We start from the raw sequence: 8286 nt of genomic DNA, 5'->3' as shown, positions 1-8286 counted from the left end.
ATTACCCAAAAAGAATGAATTGCCAGTTCTATCTCAAGTTGCTTATCTTTAATTCAGTCTTTAACTTAAATTTGAATGACTATTGGCCTAGAGACATGAAAGCACAGCCAGACTTATGTTTAATAGAGTTTCAGAAACTTTATTCCACACCCTCCCTGGCTCAAGGCAATATATCTGTCTTAACTGAAAGTCTAATACTAATTTATTTTCAGTATAAAATATGTTTCATATCTTTAAGTGCCTTCCCCATTAGAGTGGAATTGGTAATGAGAAAGGAGAAAAAATATATTTGTTTCCCATAAATGTTCAACCACTTACAACTTAATAAAGTGGATATTGGACTTATTTTTTTAATAACGGCAACTTAGTGAAGTCAATCCTCAATCTATTTATTCATTTATTCATTTATTTATTTATTTACTTACTTACTTATTTATTTTTGGCTTTGTTGGGTCTTCACTGCTGCCTGCAGGCTTTCTCTAGTTGCGGCAAGCAGGGACTATTCTTCATTGCAGTGTGTGGGCTTCTCTTGTTGTGGAGCACTGGCTCTAGGCGTGCGGGCTTCAGTAGTTGTGACACACGGGCTCAGTAGTTGTGGTACACAGGCTCAGTAGTTGTGGCTCGTGTGCTCTAGAGTGCAGGCTCAGTAATTGTAGCGCACCGGCTTAGTTGCTCCGCGGCATTTGGGACCTTCCCGGACCAGGGCTCAAACCCGCGTCTCCTGCATTGGCAGGAGGACTCCCAACCACTGTGCCATCAAGGAAGCCCTGGACTTATTTTTATTATTCAAATTGTGTAAAGGAAATGTTCTTGATTAATCCAAGCGTGTCATTCAGTGACTCGTATAAATGCCAATATAATTATTCTAGAAGTCCGTTCTGGCTCTAGCCCGTGCTCTGCAACAAGAGAAACCACTGCAATGAGAAGCCCTCGCACTGCAATGAAGAGTAGCCCCGCTCGCCACAACTAGGGAAAGCCTGCACGCAACAACAAAGATACCAATGCAGCTAAAAATAAATAAATTAAACAAATAAATTTTAAAAAAAGAAGGATGAGGTTGAGTATCAAGTGACACATGAAGGAAAGCAGTGCATAGTACCTAGAGTCAAGAGAAGAAAGGCTTTCAAGAAGTAAGGGTTATCTTAGTCTTAGTCCGTTCAAGCTGCTATGCCAAAATTCCTTTGGGGGGCTTATAAAATATGGAAATTTATTTCTCACAGTTCAGGAGGCTAGAAGTCCAATATCAGGATGCTAGAATGGTTGAATTCTGGTGAACGCCCTCTTCTGAGACTATCAACTTCTCGCTGTGTCCTCATGTGGTGAAAGGGATTAGACATTCTGTGGAGTCTCTTATAAAGGGCACTAATCTCATCCAGGATGTCTCTACCCTCATGACCTAAGAACCTCCCAAAGGCTCCACCTCCCAATACTGTCATATTGGGCATTAGGTTTCAACATATGAATTTTGGGGAGACACAAATATGTAATCTACAGCAGGGAGTGATAACTATGTCCAATGCTCTTTGAAGCTCAAATAATGGGAAGATGGAGATGTGACTATTGGATTTTGCAATGTGAAGGCCACTAGTGGTCTTCAAATCAACAGTTCTATTTCACTGGAGTGATATGGAGAAAAGCCAAATCATAATGTATTCAAAGCAGAGTAGGAGGACCAGAATTGCAGAAGGTGAGGATATACTACTTTATTTGAGGGATTCTTATGAAAAGGGAACATAGATTTGAGCAGTAGTTCAGGAGACTTGGGGGAAAATTAGGGATTTTAAAAAGATGGTTATAGGCTGCTGAAAATGAACCACTGAGAAAAAAAAAGAAAAAATACTAACGTTGCAAGAGAGAAAAGATGACTTCCAAAGCACAGTCATTGAATTGATGGGAGTGGGGTGGGGATGGAATCCAGTGCATGTGAGAAAGTGTTGGTTTGGGGTGAACAGAGAGTTCATCCATTGTAATAGAAAGATAAATAAGGTTATATGAGTTTGGTAGAAGATCTGGTAGTGCAAGAACATAGAATTTCTCTGATGGTTCTTATTTTTCTCAGTGAGCTAATAAGCATGATTATTGAGTGCATATGGGGGAGTGACAGTAATGTTGGAATTTGGAAAGAAATGAGAAACTGTAAAATATGTGACTGATAAATTAAGAGAGTGAATTAAATAAACACAGAAATGTAATAGAATTTCTGAGCATCACTGATGGCCATTTAACATTGCGGTCTTAACTTTATAATCAGGGAGTATAATCAGCATGGTTGTGTGTTTTTCCCTTACCAGCTTTGATGTAGATGTGGAGTCAGTGCAAAATTGGATTTAATTATAGGTGGGATATTTTCAAATAGGATGAGGGAAAGAGAGCAAGATATGTGAGTATATATCCAAGAGAGTGACTATAATCAGATACTATACTAACAAAGCTGGGTAACAAAGAAAGCAAGGATGTGTGGTGATGTTAGGCAGCAAAGTTGATTGGATCAAGAAATTCATAGTCATAATGGGGTGGAAAAATTGTGGTGGTTCTTCTAGAAGATGTGAGCAGGAAAGTCAGAAGCTTGTGTTCAGTGGGAAGGATGATTGAAACTGAGATTTTGGAGAGGACACATTACTGGTAATGACTAGACTAGCATATAACCATGGGAATGGATGGTTTAAGTGGTATAAAAGACAAAAAAATAAAAAAGGAAGTGAACCAAGAGACTGGAGTGTTGTATGGATCATCTGAATTTATATTAAAGTCACCTAATATTTTGGTAAACATAATATAAGAGACAATACTAATGAGCCATAAGCTAAAATCTCCAATGAATAAAAGTGAGAGACCTCAAATTCTAAAAATGACAGAATCATGTAAGTGCAGTGAGTAATACAGCATAATGACACATGCATAAAAGGGAGTGGAGATGGTAAGATATTTCTATGTACTGGACATAATGTAAAGTAAAAAAATAAATTGCAAAAGTTGTAGCTGAAAAACATGGTTTACAAAAAAAGATTATGGTAAAAGACTAAGATGCTTGAATTCGTGAGCCTGTAGGTAGAATGTTTTTGGTGATGACAAAATCAGAGAGTGATCATAGGAGAGGCTGACTCATGTAGGGTGAAGCAGAAGGTAATTACTGACTAGAAGTAAGAGAACAGTGAGGCAAAGATGTTGAATGGTATGTGCACATAGACATTGAATTGATCCTCAGTGATGCTAAGAAGTAAGATAGTGAGGAAGACAGCATAGTGACAGAGCTTTTAATAAAAGAAGATAGGTGAATTGTCTGTAGATGATAATGACAAGGAAGAGAAGAGCTTGATATACTGAAAAGGTATGTCCCTTAAAGAAGCAGGGAGATTATATATATACACATTATATAATATAGTATATAGTATATAATATTAATATTAATAAATAACATTAATATATCATATGTATACTTTTTTCTCAGAAGAGATAGAAGCTAATACACTGGAAAAGAAAGGGCAATAGAGAATAAGGAGATAATATGCACATAATTTTCCCCCCTGATCCTGAGAAATTTTGACTGTAGGGAAATAAAGTCATATCTTAAAAAATGTTATGCAGGAGAGGGGGCACTCTCAGAAATGATGTCAAAGATATAGCGAAGTTATATTAAGGTTATTAGGCAATATCAGAGGCTCAATGGAAAACACTTTCTTGTTCATTTTTTTTTAAGTTAAGTTAGACTAAATGATGGTAACGATGCCAAATATCTCGAGGTAAAAATATGACATGCCTCAATGGAGGTGATTTCTCTTTCATGACAAAATTTTATTTCATTTTAAAAGTCTCCTCAATCATCACTGACAAATACCTTAACCAAATTTCTTATAGTTTTCAACAAATTTTAAAACTGAATAAAATCTATTCCCCACAGTTTAAATAGGAAAATAGTACTCAAAATACGAGGAAATTCACCTTCTTAAGTAAAAGGACCATGAATACAGTGAAGAATATCAGTGATCTATTTATCCTGACAGCTTGTCAGAAAAACTTTCCTAGCTTAAAAGAATGTCTTCTAAGAATGGTATTCCTTACCTCTTTTCATAACCATACGGGTGCAAGATTCTCCATCAAACTTTTTCTATCAAGGTAAGCTTGAAATATTCTCTAATGTGAATGCATATTTTATCAATGAAAAATCTCATTGACACTACCCTTTGTGGGTTATAATGTGACAGTGGCATTGTAAAAATAATTTGAAGATTCATCAAGGCTGCTGTATATTTAGTTGAGCTTTTCACACCGAGTTGGCTGAAATTGCAATTGCTACTTTGGACACAGGCAGAAAACATAACAGAGAACCCCAAACTGCCCTTTATCCAGTTTGATGATTGTCTGATGATGTTGAATGCAAGGACTTAAGAAGGGACTACCTGGCACTGAAAGATAAGGTTTCAGTAAATAAAAAGCCAATCAGTTTCTGTAGAAAGGGCATTAGACTATACAAAAGTCAAAAGATTTCATGTTCTATCTCCTCAATGAACAGTTTGGAACAGTTAATCTTAAATGCTTAAGTTCCAGACTAGCATTTTCTATGGTACTTTCTCAATTACAGTCCTGCAGTAATATTTACTCTTAGTTCTGACCAAAACATTCTTGAATAGTATTTTGAGACTGTCCTAACTTATACAAGAGTGTAAAATAAGACCAAAAAGTAGATTTGGAAATAAAATATCTGTTAATTGATACAGTGTCAACCAGGGACTCAAAAAGCCTGACTCAGTATCTCTTCATGTGTGTGAAATTCTGACTTCTCTTTTACCTCATCATTCTATAGTCATTCTCAGCTCTCATGTTGTGGTACTAAGATTACAAGGTTAAAATCACTGTCTGAGTCTTTTAATTTTGTTCCATCTTTCAACTCCCACACAGAGCACAAATCAGAGATTTGGCATCAGGCATTCTCTGTATATGACAAAAAGCAGTGACATATGAGGAATTTTATCTACAGATTGTCTATCTTAACAATAGTAATATTTTCACAAGGAAATATATAAAGCATAGATTAATAGAAAGAGCAGAGTCCTAGTAGTTTGTCAGATAAGTGTTCAAATCTTCTATATTAACTGTGAGGGATTTTTGTGTTTGTTCTTCTTTGTTTTTAACTTGGACAAGAGATTTATCCACTTTAAATGTCTTTATCTGTAAAATAGCAATAACAATTTTTATCTTTCAGGGTTATAATTAAGATTATATGTATGGTGATATGTATGGTGATATAAAAGAATATAGAATGAGAGTGGAAATGAGGTAAATAAAAAATAATTTTTAAATACAAGGAGAGGCTGAATCAGAGAGACATTTAAGAATACATTATAAATGCAATTTAGAAGCATTCACTATTTCAAGCATGAGGGTTGTTTTATGACGTGTTTCAGAAACGTAAGAACAGTAGCACTGTATTTGAATTGATATGGGGGAGAAATTAGAGACTGAGTAGGCAATGAGGCTATTGATACAGTTTATCAGCACCCCACACTGAACATATGTTGATTGGGTCACTGGGCATGATAAAAGGTCTACCTTGGGTCAGAGAGGTAAGGCTATCTTGCTGTGATGAGTTTCATAGTCAAACTGACAAGATTCTGAAAGGGAAGTGAAATTAGAATATGGATTAAGGAGCCTAATGAAGATGAGGGGAAAGCTAGATCTTTATGGAAATACAGCATCTAGCTCCTACTTCGAGCAGACTAACTACTGACTTTTGGGCATCAAGATTAATTTTAGATTCTTCCCACCAGAGCATAAGAGGTTTCTGATATTTATAGGATAACCACCTTATTTCTTATCAAAATTGAGACACTTTTCAGAGTGAAGGAGTACTGTTGCTAATTAAATAAAGGAAACAGGTAAAAATCAAGACATACTGGGAAAACCAGAACTTATGTTCACCTTGCTGTTTGACCACATTTAGCTCAAAACCTGAGCAAAATGAAACTTGATGTTTTAAAATCTGTTATGTTTATTTTGGGGGAATTTGAGGCAGTTCCTTGGGAAAACAAATAAATATTCATTCCATTCATTTATAAAATACATTTTTGGAGGGAGGGATAAATCAGGAGATTGGGATTGATATATACACACTACTATATATAAAATAGATTACTAATAAGTACCTACTGTATAGCACAGGAAACTCTACTCAATATTCTGTAATGACCTATATGGGAATAGAGTCTTAAAAAGAATGGATATATGTATATGTATAACTGATTCACTTTGCTGTACAGCAGAAACTAACACAACACTGTAAGTCAACTATACTCCAATAAAAATTAAGTAAAAAAGAAAAGAAAATACATTTTTATAAATATTTTTTTATTTATAAATACATAAAAGACTAGACTACTACACATCTAGCAAATAAAATGGAGTGAAATATATTGCTTTGGAGATGTGAGCTCTAATTCTAATTCCTAGTTACTGAGTATGACCCTGGAAAAATCAGATCAGGTAATACTTACCACCAAGTCTCTAAAGCTTTCTTATATCATGTGTAAGAGTAGAAATAATACAGCCTTCCTGCCTTTATAGAGCTTTTTATGGATGAAATAATAGAATCGAAAATAGTTTTGAGACTCTGAGAGTGACTTCAGCATCATGGTGGAATAAGACATTCCTCTTTTTTGTCCCCCCTTTTCAACAAAGAATTAGACATTCATCCACTAACAAAAGCACCTTTATGGGAGCTATGGGATCCAACACCATATGCCAAGGGGCCCAGGAGTAATCTCATCTACCTGTGAGTCCAGTAATAGACAAGCAGACCTCATTATGGGGCCAAGCCAAGCAATGAACCTACTCTAACCTCTCTTGTCAAGGCTGGAAAAAAACCTGGAGAGTGCTGAGTTGAGCAGATACCAAAGAAATAGTATGCAGAAATAAGTCTTCCTGTGGGGAGATTTTAAAGTTTGGATGCAACAGAGATGACTATAAGAAGAACATTATGGGCTTCCCTGGTGGTGCAGTGGTTGAGAGTCTGCCTGCCGATGTTGGGGACGCAGGTTCGTGCCCCGGTCCTGGAAGATCCCACATGCCGCAGAGCGGCTGGGCCCGTCAGCCATGGCTGCTGAGCTGCGCGTCCGGAGCCTGTGCTCTGCAAGGAGAGAGGCCACAACAGTGAGAGGCCCGCATACCGAAAAAAAAAAAAAAAAAGAAGAAGAACATTACCAGTACCATCCCCCACCCAACCAAAGCGAAACTGCATGGATCTCAACTATCAGGTGGCATCTATCTTTCCCGCTGAGGAAAAGGAGAGCAGTGAGTGAATGTCTGGCTACCTCAGTGATGTGGGACAGAGCAGGAGTAAACCCATTCCTTTCCAGCACCACCCAGAGTACTAAGGTGGGACCTCTATGACTGGGCAGAGGCAGGAGATCAGGAAAGAGGTGAATAAGAATATCAAAGGGCATTGAAGGGACACAGTTCCTGATAACTGCTCAGCAGGAAGTCTAATCATGACCCTCTGGTAATACTACATGTAGGGATTTCCCTTCCAGGTTCCTGGGCACCCCCAGAGTCCCAAGCTCTAAACCCACGTCTCTCTCCAATCTGTGGTTGGCTCTTTGTGCACACTCCCAATTGTGGCAGCAAGAGCAAGAACAAGCAGATAGGAAGTACACAGGCCAGGATGTGTGGGCAAGTGAGAAACCACAAACTTGACCTATAAATCCACCTCAGGAAAACAAAAGAGAGGTTTCCAGTAGTCACCATGGTGAGCTGTAAGAACCAGAGAAGACATAAAAGCTTACGAATTCTGCCATTGGCCTGGGAAGTTGTCCACCCAACTGCTGAGGTGCCCACAACTCTGGCCTGCTGTCCTTACTCGCAGAGGTGGAGCCCACAAACCTTATAACACTGGACATGGCAGAGGCACCTGTGTAATTCCCCTTCCCCCTACAGGGGTAGAGCTTGTGACAGGGATCTCAGATGCAGAACAGCCCATCACCCCTGTGCACCAGGTGGTGATGTCAGAGACACTGGCAGAAACAAAACATCACTGATCCCAGTGATACATGTAGCTATAACAAGGGCATAGGGTCACACGTTTGACAGAGGAAATGGAAGGGTGGGAAGTACAAATTCTCAAATATAACTAGAGACAGACCAGGTTAAAAAGAAACCAAAAACTTGTGCTCTAGCACCACCTACTGAAAAATAAAAGAAAGACCTATAATTTCTAGTCTGTTGAATCATTAGAATCAAACAAAAAGGTGCTTGCTATTTCAAATGCACCAGCAAAGGAACAAGTAATCAAGAACC

This window comes from Mesoplodon bidens (genome assembly GCF_964165515.1).
Source record: "Mesoplodon bidens genome assembly, chromosome: X".
Lineage (NCBI taxonomy): Eukaryota > Metazoa > Chordata > Mammalia > Artiodactyla > Ziphiidae > Mesoplodon > Mesoplodon bidens.
This window is presented reverse-complemented; position numbering follows the sequence as displayed.